Consider the following 17,645-nt stretch of genomic DNA (forward strand, 5'->3'; position numbering starts at 1 on the left):
GACGGACCATTTTATTTGCCTTTAGCATAACTAACATCAGCTAATAGCTTCAACCAGATTTTTCATCCTTGAGAAATAATCAAGTATTGGCTAACAACGTAGTATTTTGGGCCTGGTATGGACAAGCTTCTTCAACACAATTTACTTGCAGTGATTAATATGCAATGCATCAAGTAATTCAGAACAAAGAAAACTGAATTTAAAAGAGCAAGTTAATATTATGCTACAGAGAGGAGGGAAACCCATGCAGATTAAGACCAAGTAAACAGACAATGAAGCTACAGTGTAACAAAGGAAAGAAAAAATTTATCACCACAAACAAAACGTGATAGAAAAAGAAGTGTGAGAAAATCAGAGGAAAAAACCAGCCGCAAAACCATTCAAGTTCTATATGAGGTAAGGCTGATGGGAAACAGAATCCAAGGCAAGAATAGATCTGGTCAACAAGGCAAGTATGATAGGTTTTCACAGCTGCACTGGCTGGCAGGCTGCAAGTTACATTATGCAATCAAGACTCCAGGTTATCCAACTGCTTTAAAATGTAACAGGTAGTCTTAAAATAAGATGCATATTGTATTTGTTAGGGCCACAGTTCCAGAAAAACAAACCACATCCAGTCCTGGACAGGACTACTGTGGTTTTGAATTCCTACTCCTTTCCCCTTTCTCCCTAGGTGTTTAAGGATTCTAACAGCCAGTCCATCATGGGAGCTAAGATGGTAGAAAGAGGACACACACACAAAAAAAAGAGCAAATACTCTACATCTACATAGCTGCTCACCCCCAAATTTCATTGTGATGATTCGTGGACCTAAAATGACTCTCAAAATTAAAAACATAAAATAATCATAAAAGCCAGAAAAGGCTGATGTTGGTACAAACAGGAAAGGACAATGACAAACCTAAGTTAGCTTGGTTCAAATGGTCATACAACCAAGGATATATAAATTAAATTTAAGCCCATGAAAAATATACAAAGTAGTATTTGTTTTAAGCCAATATTTCATCTTTTGAATCCACATATGCAACTGGAAACATAGTCTGAGCCTGAAAAAAAAAAAAAGCTATTAACTTTCCTAGCAGGGAGCTTTTCAAATCCTCTATAAACTTTTGCCTAAAAAGAAGAAAGTGATGCCTCAATAAGCTATTTCATCTTCTAGATCTTGTACCTGCTGAAAGGCTACACACTGTTCCCTGTTTGATTTTGTACTGCTTAGGCAGTAACTGACACTCAGAAATTCAGCCTTTAACATTGGAGCTGGAAAGGGAGACGGAGGAAGCACACCCAATTCCCTAACATGTTATTGGGTGCTCAGTCTCTCCTAGATTAGGATTAAGTCATACCCTAATCTATTATCTTTTATTTGAGGAATAGAATGAGTTCCTGAAGTCTGTTAAGAGAAAACATGTTTTCCACTCCTTCTTTCGTAATTCTTGTGTATGTTCTCCAAACTTTATGGTTCTTTTAAATTACTAAAAAAAAGCTGAATTTAGTTCAGATCATTACTGTACTATACACAATATCAGTCAGACCATCTCAGTATTTCTCTTTGTTAGTTCTTTGGATAGAAGTATATGTAATGATGGTCAAACACAGTAACAATGGCAAATATTCAACTTTTGCTTCTGGTAAAAAACAAATCACCTCTGTTGTCCTCTCCATTTTTCTTCATTTCTAAATTGTGATTTCTTTTTTTATTACATGGATTACAAATTACTTCTTACCTGGCGTCTCTAGATAGTACTTGGCTTCCTTAATGAGGTATCACCTACCAGAACAAAATTTCATTTCCTGAATCAATATTTCAAAAAACATAACCAATCTTACAAGAAAAACTACTGCTACTACTAATAATTATTATAATAAACAAAATCCCAAACATGCATATGTGCAAACACTAGTTGTAAACTCTAAAGATGTCTGGTAAATTCTGCCAGCTTAATAAGAATTCTTAAACATTTATAGATTGGCGGATTAACAATCAATTGTTGCTCAAACAAACAACGACATTACCTCAGGTATAACAGAACACTAAGTCTTCTTCCCTTTTCCACACACACACACAAAGAAAAAAAGACACCAATACCACACCCATAGATCACAACTGTTATCAGAGACTCTCAGGAGCCAAAGCTGTAGACCACATCATGCAAGCCACTGTGCAAACACAGAGTAAAACTGCTCAAAGAGCAAACAATCTAAACATAAGGGACAACAGATGGAGAGAGACAAAAATGAGAATACAAGGAAACAGCACCACCATAAACAAAGGTTACAATTAGTTCTTGTTCTAAGGATGGTGTGTTTGAGTCCCAGGGTGACAGGAAAGGTGGAGGTTGGGGTTTGTTTTCAGTAAGTTTTATTTCCTAAAGTCAGGTTCTTTTGCATTAACGGGTTGCAACTGGCTTGCTTGTAAGGGTGTACACGCAGAACTTCTCCAAGTATGAGGAGCATCACAGGAGAATGAATGAAATTGTTTAACTGCCCATTATGTCACTTCCTAAACAGTGCTTAAAATATCATTAACAACAAAAACAGATAGTACCCTTCACAGTTAAATCCCAACATTAAAGGTAAGTAAAACCTGTTGGTTTTGTCGCCATAAAATGCAAAAGACAAAAAGACTGGACAGTCAAAAGAGAAGTCCAGGAAAGCACTCTAGTATAGGATTCTGGGTCCACATCAACAGAGCAGGATCACTTTCATCACATCTGTTAAGAAAAATTGTTACCACATGATACAGAGATCAAAGGCATGATCTTGTACTCTCATGATTTTTTCACACAACTAAATAACAAACACCTAATTGGTGATTAACAGTTAAGACACCACTTAATATGTGGGAGAAATCTACAGTCTTTGTTAGAAGACTGTGTGCTATGTCTAAAATCAGGGCTAGATTACGGGCTTGACTCAAAGATGTCATGACACTGCTGTCTACAAGCAACAGCACAGAGAGTTTTCCTTTGCAACAGAAGCCTCAGCTAAAGGTCAGACATCCACAAAGAGAAGTCAAAAGCACACACAGAGATTTAGCTAGTCTAGAGGACAGCAAGCCTGAAGAGAGAGACTTGAAGGTCATCCATACAGGCATGACAGCTGAGTTTATGAATGAGACGAACAAGATGACTTTTAGAGAAATCTGATGTAGTACAAGGAGTAAATATCAAGCTGGAAAGATCTTACACAGATCTAAGGAAAAGGATCTCCAAAAAGAAGTAAGGTTTTCACCAAGGTTACTTTCAAGGAGAGAGGAAAACAAAAAGCAAAAGGAAAAAAATAAAGCACAGTAGCATTATGAGTTAAATGAATTAACTTTTTTTAACATTCAGAATGACTGCATTGCACAGAAGAGCCTAAAGAAAGGTAAGATGCCAGTACACTTCCAACAAAAGCCTGCAGGAGGAAAACAAAAGATGTCCATGTTTCTTGGACTGACTGCAAGTTGCCAGCAGCCCTCAATTAATAATATTTGCCATAACCCATATAATTCTATGTGCATGATTTTCTATCTTCCTCAATACCATCCAGTATTATATACCAGCAGAAGATTAGAGGAAACTAAATGTAGAAACCAACACAAACACAACATAAACTCTTCCATAATGCCACTGATTTCTCCTAATTATCTAGAACAGCAGAAGTTACATCAGTAGCTCTGGTTCAAGTATCTAAGCAGCTGTTGTCCCCATCAGTGCTCAAGAGGCAGCATGTGCACAAGCATACACGGCTATTCCATGGGAGAAAGGTAGAACTGAGATGACATCCTGCTTAGCGTGTGTTGGGGGTAAAACTGATGAGCAGAGACTATGCCTGAACAGGCTACTGTACAGCACTAGGTACACAAATGCCAATATTACAGCCTTTGGAAGCTACAAAGATGCTAATTGAATGATTCTGACAGTCTTGAAAGGGTTAAAGAACCTGTACAGTAAAGTTCATAAACCTTTTAAATAACAAAGTAACATATTACACATTGTATTTTTTAGAGACCCAAACATATAGTTTTGCACAACAGCAAACACCAGTAAGTAGTCCCATCTCAGACAAACTTAAAAAACCCAAACAAACCCAACCAAAGTCCTCTTGTGCTACTGACACTCAGTATGGCTGGCTAGAGCACTGACATCACCTGAGTGTTTCAAACCAGTACTGCAGCTACTCTGCTAAGATCACTGAACACTTGCTTCTGCATCCCACCTATGTGATGAGTCCCTGCTATCCCTACAAGATTATTCTGTTAATAGCTGATGGTGAGAAAGTGGCAGAGAAAGAAGTTATGGTAAAGCAAATCCCAAAAGATTTAGGAAACATGGACAAAAATTAAGTATTTAAGCATGACGACAAACTTACAGAGTACAAATACCCTCTGAATCAAGAGCAATTTGAAAAATATGTTGGTAGCAATCTTGTCACTAAAAACTGTCATTTAAACACAAAACTTAACAATCTCTGTAGATTTTACTTAGCTTGGACTAATAAATCTGTATTATAACCATTGATTGAAATAACTTTCTTCTGATAGCAATCCAGAGCAAGAAAACAACTTTCATCATTGACATATCCAGTCCAAAAGATACTTCACGTGAAGGGATGAGAAACCTTCAGTGGACCCTGTCCATAAAGGACAGTCACTGATCTCCTCTACTGCAACTGTTGATGTTCTCATAAATACACACATATAATCAAACTCTTTGTGCGTGTGTGTGTCTTACTGAACTCTAGTGGCACTGAGTTTCACACAACACGTATAGAATTCATAACTTCTAGAAGTTCATGGAAAAGTTTTCAGTTGTCAAAATCATTTAAGTATAAATAAGTGGCATTGAAATCATAGAACCATTTAGGCTAGAAAATATACTTAAGATCAAGTCCAACCATTAAACTGACATCACCATGTTCACTATTAGATGATGTCCCTATGTTTCACAGCTACACATCTTCTAATTACTTTCAGGGATGACACTTTCCTGGGAATCATGTTTCTATGCTTGACAACCCTTCCAGTGGAAAAAATTTCCAAACAAATCCAATCTAAACCTCCCCTGTTGCAACTTGAGGCCATCTTGTCCTGTCACTTGTAACCTGGGAGAAGAGGCCAACTCCTATCCAGCTACACCCTCCTTTCAGACAGTTGTAGAGAGTGATGAGGTCCCCCCTGAGCCTCCTTTTCTCCAGGCTTAACACCCCCAGCTCCCTCAGCTGCTCCTCAGAGGAATTGTGCTCCAGACCCTTCCCCAGCTCCATTGCCCTTCTCTGGACACGCTCCAGCCCCTCAATGTCTTTCTTGCAGTGAGGGGCCCAGAACTGAACACAGGGTTGGAGGTGTGGCCTCACCAGTGCTGAGCACGGGAGGACGGTCACTGCCCTGCTCCTGCTGGCCACAGCAGAGCTGACCCAGACCAGGATGCCATCGGCCTTCTTGGTCACTTGGGTACACACTGGATTGTATTCAGTCCAGCCAACCACAGCAGCAATGAATGCTGCCTGGAATCCAGCTGTAAAAGTATGCTATCAAAATCAATATAGTGAAAGTCCTAACTGAATAAGCCATAACATACAACTGCATTCCAGCAGTCTCAAACTTCTTCCTTCTACCAAAAATTTCTCTTAGAAGTACAAAACGCTATCTGACAAACTTGCAAATCTTGGTATAAAATAAAGAATGTAAATAGTAGCACCTATATTGAGCATATTGTTCATACATCAAGTTGGCATGTACTGCCAGCCACATCTGCCAGCAGCACACAGGGCAAGCTATAAATATGGAATACAAGCTAAGCTTCATCTGAACTTTAATGTGTATGCAAGCAACCCAGTTAGCCACAAAGAGCCTTCAACCACTAAGATTAAATCACTGAAACAAAGTTAAGAAGAAGTTGAAAACACTTCCAGCTGTGGAGCTGAACATAATTTCAGTGGACACAAAACTCCACTGCAACACAGGGGGCTTTTAAGGCCCTCATGAGGCAAGTATTACCTCAAACTTCTCACACTGGACACCTGAGTAGTCTTTTGAACTCCTGTGAGCTTCAAATTCCAATCCCTTTCCATAAATTGGTTGAGTTCATTGTTAACTGTGATGGAAAAATAAATAGTTCTCCATGAACAGTGAATTTTCCATTAGCAACAGTTCTTGATACAAGTTCTTAACAGACTCCCCACACTGCTTTTATTGCAGGGTACATCAATTAAATGCAAACTCAAACAATGTCACAGAACTTCAGTAACTCTGTACTTAGTCCTCAAAATCAAAATGAAAACTTCTCAAACACAAGACAATTCATGATTCTGCAGGACCAAAAAAACCAAAAGCCAAACCAAACAACCCTAGTAAAACTCTGAAAGACATTGTACCAGCTTTGTACCATACCCCTCTGTACATACTTGAACAAGCTCTATAAAAGACAAAGAAACTTGCTTTCATTTTTTCATTGCCACTTTGACATCCTTGCTGAAGCAAATCCCTATTAGCATGTTATTACAGGATAAGCAACAGGAGAATGCAATCATATATTTGAGGTCGAAGAGGATTAATAACAATAATATAAAGCCAATTTAGTAGATAATAAAATGAATTTATTGCTCTAATTAAGACAGACTTCTATTAAAATAAGTTACTTAGTTTAACCACCAAATAACATGGCTGATGAGTTTGGTTCCTAGAGATGACCTTGCAGCACTAAGCACCAAATACCCCGAATAGCATGGTCCTATCACATGCCATAAGAAGGCTGTACCACCACCATCACAGCTGGAGGAGGACAATGTGCCACCTACCACCTGCAGTACACAACAGTCCCCCTTCTTCCAAAGCATCATTTGCCTTGACATTTCCTCAAAGTAACTTTCTTTGACATGAAGGATAATCAGAAAAAACAGAACAGCTATTAGACTGGAATGCATAACAAATGAATCAGAAGTAAAATTAGATGGTAGCCTTGCATCCAAGATGTGGCAAGAATTAAAATATTACTATTAAAAATTTTAAACTGCTGTAGCAAGTCAAGGGTTGGAACAGACGACTTTATTAAAGATAACATGTCATGTAAACTCTTACAAGTCTTTGATGCAGTTCATAATTTTAGACGTGCAGAACAAATACAGTTCTGATGTCCTCATCCTAAGCAGTGAGGCTTTGCAGGGAACGACTTACTCTTTGTATACGTAAGCCACCAAAAAGCGACAAAGAAAGTTGCAAGCTCTGCGAATCTGGAAAATGTAAAACAGCAAGGGACAGAAATGGGGGGGGGAACCAAGATACGAGTGGTGGGGAAGACTGCAACACCTGAATCTGTGCTGTAACCAAGCGAGGGACCCATAAGGCAAGAGAGGCGCTGCCTTTTTGTTTTGTTCTCGGGCTGCACGCTCCCAGCGGAGCCGCCGCGCTGCCCGCCGGCGCCTCTGGCGGCGCAGCCCGCGCACCGCGCCCGGGCCCACCGCGGCAGCTCCCGAGCCTCACTCGCTCCTTCGCTGCGCTACTTGGCCATTTCGGAATCCCTCATGCAGCTAAAAAACAGCCCCAGTATTAACAAGGGTAGAAACTAGAGTCAAGTTACATCCCAGTCCTACCCACAGGGATTGGCAGGCAACAAGCCTCTCCTCAGCCAACCTAACACCCAACAGAGATCAAAATCTGCTCTCCAAATTCCACATAGACAAAACACCAAAAATGCTCGCTATTGGGAACCTGTGGGTTTCACCAGTGTCCTCCAGCTTCCAAGGGAAGGGACAAAGTGGATGGCTAAGAAGCCCAGCCAAGGAACCCAACAAGACCATCCAAATAAATCTGCGGGTGTAGAGAACCAGTCTGTGAACCAGTCACAAAGAGACCATGGAGCGTGCTTCTCCATTAAAAACTGCTGGGTGATTTTAAACCTCCCATACCTCTTCTTAGCTTCGAGATGATACGCGGGACACGTGATTCGAGCAATGGAGGGGGGGAGAAAAATTCAAGATGGCTGAAGGTGTCTTGTCACGGATGTTCACACACGCTACACAACTCTAGAGGGCACCCGAAATATGCCCTCCTCCTCCTCCCTCCCGAGCCGGGTAACGTGAGCAGCGGCAGCAGCCCGTCGTCTGCCTGCCGGAGTTGGTATTGCAGGAGCGATGTCTGCAGCAGCAGCGCCCACTCCGAGGAGGAGCCGCCTCACAGCCATTACTGGGGCTTCGCCCCAGGGCAGCGGCTACTGAACGCAGGAATTTCCCCACCCAGCCCTAGAGGGACCTCATTCCACCCCTGCCCCAGGAGAATACGGGGCGGGGGGAATGGTTCAAGCCCGCTGTTAGGAGGTCTAGCAAAGGCAGAAACCGATACACAAATAGCACTCACAATGGAGCTCCCTCTCCTTGTTGGTCGCTGCCAAGGCTGCACCAAACTGGGCTGGAGCCTAAGGGAAAGACATGGGGTTAACACGGGGCAGCGAGGATCAGGCAGCGCCCCCAAGGAGCGTTTCCATCGCTTGGCCAGGGCAGGTACTGCCTGCATCACTCACCACTTCCGTTTAATCCCAATCTTTCAAATAAATAAATAAATAAATAAACAAATAAATCCACTGCCCTCGCCGGGGGCTGTGGGGTACACCTCATGGCACACCCACGCAGCTTGTCCCCGCTGAAGGAAGGAGGGACATGGAGCCCTCCCCGGGCGCCGCCACACCGGAGGGCTTCTACCGCGAGTGTGGGGGACAGAGGCAGCGGTGGCACCCACGGCGGGGAGCAGCGAGTGTTACCTGCGAACTTGCCCTATAAGCCCTGAACCGGCGCCCGGAGCGGCCGCGGGGCCCTTCAGCGGCACGGCCCCGGCGCCGGGCGAGCGCCCGCGCGCCCCGCACGCTCGCGCGGCAGTTGCCCCTGGTCTCGGGTTTGCCCCCCTGCAGTCGGCCAGCGGCACTACCGCCTCCTGTCCGCCATTAGAGGGACCCAGCCGAACAATACGGGAGGGGAGCCGCGGAGCGCCGGGCAGGGGAGGGGAGAGGATGGGAGGGAGGTACCCGCGGGGGGGCTGCGAGGGCGGTGGGTGGGGGAGGCACAGGGGCAGAACAACAGCCGAGGGCCCGGCGGGGAAGGGAGGGAGAGAGTTAAAATAGGAGGCGCTAGAGCAGACCCGGCCCTTCCCCCAAATACCCCTGCCCCCCCTTTGGGGCTGCCCCCGGGCGCCCCCCATTTTTCCCCACCGCCCTCCGCCGCGGCGCGATGGTTATGCGCGGGATTGCCCCCGGCGCCGCCCGCACCCCCGCCGCCAGAGGTGGCGGCGCGGCAGCGACACCGCGGGGTACTTGGCCGGGTAGCTGTGAGGCACGGCGGCTGCCCTCCCATCCCCGCCCTGGGGGCAGCTAAGCGCCGCCAGCCCGCCCCGGTGAGGCGCAGCGCCCCGTGCCCGCGCCTTACCCGGCTTCCCACCGCCTGCGGGCACGAACCCCCCCGCGGGGGACGCACGCACTCTGCGCTACTCCTCCGGCGCCTCAACTCTAACTCGGTCCAGTCCCGGGCGAAGCGCAGCTGCTGGCGAAGAGGAGGAGGAACCGGGCCAAGGGAGCTCGGGGAGATCCGCCTCCCTGCCCCGGCATTGGCTTTCCCAGAGGGCGGGCTCTGGCGCTGGGCTAGCCGAGTGGGTGCGCCGCCCATCCATCAGAGCCGCCCGCAGCCGGTTGACCCTATAAACTGCCAATCTTCCTCCTGGCCATGCTTGGGGTTCTTCCCACTTTGATCCATCAGGTTTGAGGAACCCGGATCGTTGCCCGCTGACCGGCTCGTTACTCGTGCCCAAGGGTTGCGCTGGCGCTCCCCGCGCCGCTGTTTGACAGCGGCAACTTGCAGAAGTTCCCGGTGCCGCCGAGCCGGCTGCGCCCCGCCGGCCGCGCGCAGGGTGCGCTAGCCGTCCCGGCCGTGCGCTCGCTCCCTGCGGGCGCCACCGCTCCGGCCGTGGGGCGCGGGCTCGCCTCTCCCACTCTGGGCCCCGCCGCCGAGCCATAGGGGCTGGCAGTGCTTCTCCAAAGGGCCCCACTCCGCTCCTTCCTTCCCCTCACCAGGGTTTTGAACCTGGGGTCATTCCCTTGGTGGACAGAGCATGGGTAATGGAAGCGTTCCCAGAGGGAAAAGGGAGAGTTTGCGTCTCCTAGGGAGGGCGCCTGACCCGCGTCCCCGCAGCCTGCCCCGCTGAGCAGCGCCTCAGCCGAGGACGCCTTGCTGCCCCCGTCTGCCGCGGGGGAGGGCGCCATATCAGCCGCCGACATGGCTCCTGGAGGAGATGGTGGTGGTGGTGGTGTTGGTGGTGGCAGTGGTGGTGGCGTCCTCCATTTTGTCGGAAGCCGCTGCGGGGAGCTTGGTACCAATTCGAACCAACGTGAGGCGCAGCGGGGCGTCCATTTGAACAGCCTCCGTACGGCTTCCCCGCGGGAAAAGGAGCCGGGTGCCCCCGGCAATGCCGCGGGGTGGGAACGACTGCTCCGGCCAGGCGCCGGGAGCCAACTCTCCGCCCGCCCTTCGCCAAAATGGAGGATGCGCGCTTCCCTTGCGCGGCTCCTTCCCCGTCGCTGGCCATGGCACCAGCGCCCGCTCCTTCGAGGACTGGGGAGCGCAGCCGTCCGTCTGGCGCGCTGGTCCCGCTCTGCTCCATCTACCCATCCTCCTCTGCCCAGAAGAGGGAGAGAGAGAGCGCAATGCCCGCCCTGCCTCCTCTAGCCGGGATCAATCCGTGTCAACTATGCGCAGCAGCGTCCCCCGGGGAGAGAGCGGCTCTTGTGTGCGCAAGGCGCTGGGTTTCAGCGGCTGGCGCCATTTCCAGTCGGGAGCTGGAGCCTCCCGCGGGCTCAGCCTGAGGGACAGCCTCCCCCACGGGTGGCGCAGGAGCCATTGAAGGGATGTCTCCTCTCTCCACCGCCTTTGGTGTGTTTGGCTAATAATTTTCATGTGTGGGAGAGACGAGAAAATTTTCTATCATCCATTGTCACAACAATACATCTAATTTCTTCCCAATGATGCCACCCAGAGACACTAGCTCCAATCAACAACTCAAACCAAAAGCTTATCCAGCACTGTTACTCTATGTTGTTGAGTGGAATTAATGTGGGTTTGGTTTTGCTTGTTTCGGGGGTTTTTTTTTGCAAGACATACTGCTCATTAGATGAAGCTTGGAAGGGCTATTTGTTGTGGAGGGACAGAGTTCCCTCCGGGCTGGCAGCATCTTGCCTGCAAAAAATTACATGAGCTGATGGCAAAGCAGCTCTAATACAACCATTGCCAAGGAGGAAAGTGTCATGTCTGCATGCATCATCACCCATTTTGAAGGCACCAAAGTTGCCCTATAAATTGATAAATCATTTGATCTGCAGTATCACACTACCAGACTAATTATGTAACCAGAAAACTGTTGAAATTTCAACATTGAATCCCATTCACTCCATCAAGTCAGCTAGTTCCTGACCATCTTCATCATTAGCCTGGCATATCATCTAGGTTGGTAAAATTCAAAACTGTTTTAAGTTGTCCTCCATATTACAAATTTGCCAACATTCCTAGTCATACATCTCAGGAAGATGCCTTTTGTTCTACATCAGTGCTTATCCATAAGCATTTATGTTCTCATGGTGTTCAGAAAGAAATTCAAGAGGACTGAAGCACTAGCAATGGATGGTAGAAAAGTAATTAAGAACACGTTAAGAGAAACCTATCGCTCTTAGTAATCTGGGGTACTAAAAGTAACTGGAGAATACTTTGCGTCTTACCGCTGCTATAGCAAGAGACATTACCTAACAGTGTTATCTAGGACTGTTACGTAGCAATAGAACATTTTCATTAATGTTTTAGGTAACACAGCTCAAACAAAATTTAATGGTTTCTCTTGCACTTTTGGAACTATATGAAATGGTTTTATATAATAAAGTTTATAACTCCACAGAACTGTTGTCCACTTATAGACATGTAACCTTAGTTTTAAATTCATATGTTGAAATATAGCCAAAAATAATTAAATACACCATAATTTTTCCTTTATTTTTTCAACCGACATCAGGAAAAGGGACAAAAAGTTCAGGCAACCTTGTAAATTCCTCTTCCTCTGTAGAACCATGTATCATTCAGATTACTTTTAAGAATAATTCATATAGAGTAATTCTTTTTATGGTTTGAAAGAGTCAGCATTAGCTCATATGCTAAGCAGTAAAATCTCTTCATGAGCACCAGAGAACTGAAGCATATGTATTTATATGGACACTTCTTTCATGGACAGGCCTGATGTCAGTAACCTTACTACAAAATGTCAAATATATTGACTGGGAGTAGATAAATTCAACAAAGCTGAGCCAAGAGTTTGTTTATCACCTTATAACAAGAGTGACATCCTTCTGGCTGTCATGGAGGACTATTTTCTTAAAAACCAGTTAACTGTATTTGAACTGAGAAGGAATAATCGGATATATTTTGGAAAGTTTGTGTTTGAGCAGACATCTTAAAAGCACTTACCAAGGCAACCTTCAAGTGATGCATATTGTATTGTAATAACAGGATGGACATAGTTTAAAGCTACCTCCTGCTGTCAGCGTTATTTATCTATGATATAGTGGCATTTGTTCCAGGCTTAGAACAACTTTTCTTTTTTCCCCTACCATTTCTCCCAATATTTCTCTTACTTTTCTGTCCTTAATCTCACTTCTTTATCTACTTATCCTCAGTCCCTCTTGGCCATCACAAAGAAGAAAGATGTGAAAAAAGTGTATAGGTTGATGGAACATACGTTCTCATAGTCATGGCATAATGGAATTGTGGTCTACTAGTGTTTGTTCAATACTAAGAAGAGAAACTTCAAGAAATAGTAGTGGATGGAAAAGAAATTAAAAACACAAAATCAAAACAAAAGAAAGCAGAATCTTAAAACATCTATGATCAGTAACAGCTTCATCATTTTGGTTTTACTTCCTCTACCGGTGTTCTGATTTTTGAGTTTCATCAGGCATAGCAGCTATTCTTTGTAGTCTAAAGCTCTTAATAAAAAGATACTTAGGAAGAAACTCTCCACTATGAGGATTCTGAGGTTCTGGAACAAGTTGCCCAGAGAGGCTGTGGATGCCCCATCTCCAGCCATGTTCAAGGCCAGGTTCAATGGAGCTTTGAGCAACCTGGTCTAGTGGAAGGTGTCCCTGCCCATGCTACAGGGGTTGGAACCAGATGGTCTTCATGTCCCGTCCCAACCCAAATCAATCTATGATTCCATTATACCATATATGTGTAGTTTTACTCTACGTAACAGAACCCATAGAATTTTTTTAGATTACGAAAAAATGCTTTGTACAGAACATTACCTGTGGTTTTCATTATGGTTGCTGGACTACATATACATTTTGTAATATTTATAAATAAATCACTACCTGTCTATAAGCAGATTGTGTAATTTGCAGTTTAATTAACCAAAAGTGATCTTTCCAATGGTTAAATAAGGAGACAATATATCCTATCCTATAAGATTATTATTAATTGCATAATATAATATGTCTTCAAATGACCTTTATGCTGCATCCCATATGTAAGCTTTGGAACAGTAAATAATTTATGATCTATCTGGGCAACTTCCCCATAGAAGACATTCCCATACTGAAAGAATAAGATTGTAACTGTTCTTCTGTAATAATTTTAAGGGGGTTTACAATAATCAACATAATCTTTACTTGCAAAGTAATTTTTATTAATTTTTAAACATTTGAGGGTTTTAGTTGGATTGATCTCTCATCTTAATGGAGAAATGGTATTACAAAACAGAAGGTAGGCTCTTAAAACTGAAAGAGACTGCTTAGGTCACTGAGTCCACTATCTTGCTATTAGAGGAAACTGTCATATAATCCCTTGCAGAAACTTTTCAAGCCCCATCTTAATAGTAGCCTGATATGCTTACCCCCTACTTCTGTCACAAATCTATTCCAGAACTTCATTGTTTTGGTGGTTAGAAACTTCCTTCTAATTTTCAGACTAAATTTATTCAAAAAGCCATTCGTTTTTGGCTTAAATAGCTCTTCTTCCCTGGTGTTTAATCCTGATATATTTGTAGACAGACATCATATTCCCTCTCAGCCTTCCTTTTGCTAGACTAAATACAGATTTTTTAGTCTCTTCTTGATCAACAGATCTTCAGTCCACTCTTCATTCTACTAGGCTTTATTACTACCCATCCCAGTCTGAACTCATCTGTCTGAATGTGATTTCAAATTCTCATAATAATCCATTTTAGGCTAAATTACTACATTGTACAGTAGATCAATATTTCCATATCTCCATGAAATATTACAGTCTTGGGTGTGTAGTTGCCTTTTTGTGCAAGTACATTAGGTAACCACCTACTGATACCTATGTTCTTTTCTACCACTCAGTTACTGGCAAAGTTTTCCATTGACAGCAAAATTTTTGCTACCCTCCAAGTGCATGACCTTGCATTTTGTGTTATAGCAGTTTGTTTTGTTTCCATTAGTTCAGTCATCAAGGTAATTTATTGTTTTTCCATATGGCATCTCACTGCAGCTCTGTTGATGATGCTGCCTAGTTTTGTGAAACCAGCCACTGCAATAAACTTATTTTCTCTTCTTTGCCAAACAATGAGATCAATCCCAAGAATAATTCCCAAAAGAATCTACTAGAAGACACTATTTATTTTGGTACTCTCTGCTATCTGCTGCCTGCTGCCATATCCTTCATTCTGTTCTGGAAAATCTCTGGGATTCCCAGTGTGTAGCAAACCTCTCCTGCTACTCAGTTCCTTTTTCCTCAAAAACACTCTACTTAATGATCCTTTTTATGAACTGTCTTAGCACCTGCCTCTTTAAGAAAGGGCAAATAATTTTCATTTCAAACTTCTGAGCTGCTCCATTCACTTGACTTGATTATCTAGGTCATAGTTTACCAAAATTTGCCTTTTGAAATCAAGGGCTTTAGATACAGACCTGCTTTTGTGTTCTTTCCATACAATTTACACAACATCAACTTTTAGGATAATTTTCTACAACCAGTTTTCCTATACTATCCTGTCCAAGTCTAAAATAGCATGATTTCATGTTGGTTTAATGACATTTTGCTGAGAAAAGCTGTCAGCTATGATATTCAGCTATTTTTGGGGCCCTGCCACCATTAATAACATTTGTTCTCCAACCTACTAAATAAATTAAGTAAAAAAAAAAAGGTGAATAGCTTTTTACCTCCTTAGTGAGTTGGAGTGACTTATGTGTCAACCAGGTACAAAGCCCCCACAAAGAGAACACAGAAGAGTATGCAGCCTGAAGGAGGAGAGAATGACTCCATTTCAGCAGGAGAGAGTTGTTGCATGAACCTAGCTTCTCATCTTACCATAACCTATCTTTGGAGCAGCATCTGTGTATGTATTCCTATATATAAGGAATATTCCCTATCCTTTCTAAATGCTATTTCTTTCTAGATTTTCACTTGTGGATCTCAAAAACTATTTGATCACAAGTATTAATCTACTGGATTTGGTAAGTTAAACCTCTTCTAGTTTCCTAAACAAGATCTTTCTACTTAAGAGGTTGAAGACCTCCTCCTGTGGGGTGTGTAAGAACAACACTGAATGAAAAAGCTTCTGTGTACCTTCAGCTTTGATTCTTTCCATTAAATCTGGCTGATTTTATTCCCTTTTTTTTGTTTTTGGGTTTTTTTGTGGGTTTTTTTGTTTGTTTGTTTTGTTTGTTTTTGTTTTTGTGGGGGTTTTTTGTTTTGTTTTGGGTTTTTTTTTTGTTTTTGTTTTTGTTTTTTTTGTCCTGGTATTTCTCTTATTGAAGAACTTGAATAAGATCAGGCTCCATGGTTTCACCACAGGCGAGTTGCTGCATGATAAAGCTGCTGCCAAAAGTAGCAGTCCTATCCTCTTCTCAGTGACTTGCAATAAATTTGTCACCTTTCTATGGTGACATGAGCATTCTTGCAGATGAAAATTGGCCAATTTTCAGTTGGACCAACACCTTGATCTTTCTGCATGTGCAATCAGATGAGTGATAGTACCTGATAAGGGGGTGCAGTGGAAAGCACCAGAGAATAGTGTATATCCCATTTTTGAAACAGCACAACTAGCCTGCAGAAATGCAAGTGATGCTACATATATATATAATGGAACGAGTATTTTTTGCCTGATGACCTGGCTTCTGCTTTATCTCACTAAGATGCACAATGTAGTTTTTAATTGGTTATTAGCTTTGTTTAGAGCTGTGTGAAAGAAAAAAACAAACTTGAAAGGTATTAAATTCTCAAATGAATTTTATTTCATAATGTCTAAATTTGGTCTTTTTTAAAAGCATCCTTTAATATATTTCTTGTAATAAATTTAATTTTTAAATTAAATTATTAAAAATCATAAGAAGACTCTCTTACTGCGAATCACTGTGACAATAGTTTGGCAATATTTTGACATGTGCTTCATAGACAAAACCTGGAAAAACCAGTAATTTTTTGTGAACTTTTTCATTTTCAAGGCAGAGCTATTTTTCTTCTGTTTAATTTCACTGTCTGAGCAGTAAAAAAAGTTGCTTTTTTAGGCAACTTGTCCTTTCCTGTTGGATGAGAACTGTACCATAGTCAACAGGACTGTCAGGTTGGATTAATGCACTGCTCTATTATATTCTAAAAGGCCATTTGGAAAAATTAGTTAGGGAAGGACACAGTCAGGGCATTTACTAGAGCACCTTTCCATAATGGCTTTGTTAAACTGTAAGGTGGATAGGTGAATATTCTAAATAGCAGAGTCCCTTCCTTGCCACGAGACTCAGACTATGTCCTGCACAGAGCCTTGCAAGTGAGAAGGCTCCAGCCCTACTTCCCACAAAGAGAAGATTTTGTGATGACACTCTCATAAGACTCCTGACTGACCCAACCATTTCTTCCTTTAAAAAGACTGCAGACTTGGACTTTGATTTGTGACCCAAAACCCAAAATTCTTGCTCTTTAAACATCTGTCATTATAGTACAGCCTCTTTTTCACATAACCACTAACAGTGCTTTATCCTCAATTTCAGGTCTCTCATAAGTGCATTATCACCCCCAGCGCTGAATCTGTTTTGGTCTTTTTATTTTTGTGATCTTTCAGAAGTCCATAGTTTCCTTTTAGCTTTCTAGTGTCTCTTAAGGTACCTTTCATTCAATCTCTTGCTCTTACTCTAAAACTATAATTTCTTTCACTAACTTTTCTACATTTAGTTCTAAACCATTCTTGCTCATCGTAAATAAGTGTGTTATACATGAAAAAGTAATTGAAGCAATAGAAACTTTGCAAAGTCTAATGCCTGCAGATTAGAAAGTGCAATACTCCCTACATCCCCATTTAACTATAGTTCTAAAAGGCCAGCTGTGAAAATTACAATGAATTTGTGACATGGCCTTCCATACTCTCTGCTCTATGGAGCTGCTGTCTCCAATCCTTGTGTCCCATTGCCTATGTTCAGCTCAACAGGCTGGCTTGCTGACTTGTCTGACTTTGTCAGCTTATGGTGATTCCGACTCAAAAATCCACACACCCTGTGATCCAACCTTCAAACTGCATTGGTATAAATTCAGATTGGATACTAAAAATTTCTTCACTGAGAGGGTAGTCAAGCTCTCCAAGGAGTGCTCCAAGCCTGTAGGTGTTCAAGAAGGGTTTGAACAAAACTCTCATATAT

General features: G+C 43.1%; 1 protein-coding gene across 22 annotated transcripts in view; it reads right to left on the reverse strand.

The window, feature by feature from the left end:
- The window catches only part of ZMYM2 (zinc finger MYM-type containing 2), an 85,423-nt gene extending 75,879 nt beyond the window's left edge, over positions 1 to 9,544 (reverse strand). For 14 of the 22 annotated variants that reach the window (XR_012056710.1, XM_072931086.1, XM_072931100.1 and 11 more), the window contains exon 1: positions 9,394 to 9,534. The gene's annotated coding sequence lies outside the window, so the exon portion shown is untranslated. Of the gene's footprint in view, positions 1 to 8,335; positions 8,394 to 9,393 lie in introns of all 22 variants that reach the window. The other 8 variants (XM_072931057.1, XM_072931051.1, XM_072931108.1 and 5 more) reach the window with 4 other exon arrangements.
- Between the last annotated feature and the right edge of the window lie 8,101 nt (positions 9,545 to 17,645).

The sequence above is a fragment of the Taeniopygia guttata genome, chromosome 1 (assembly GCF_048771995.1).
Source record: "Taeniopygia guttata chromosome 1, bTaeGut7.mat, whole genome shotgun sequence".
NCBI classification, from domain to species: domain Eukaryota; kingdom Metazoa; phylum Chordata; class Aves; order Passeriformes; family Estrildidae; genus Taeniopygia; species Taeniopygia guttata.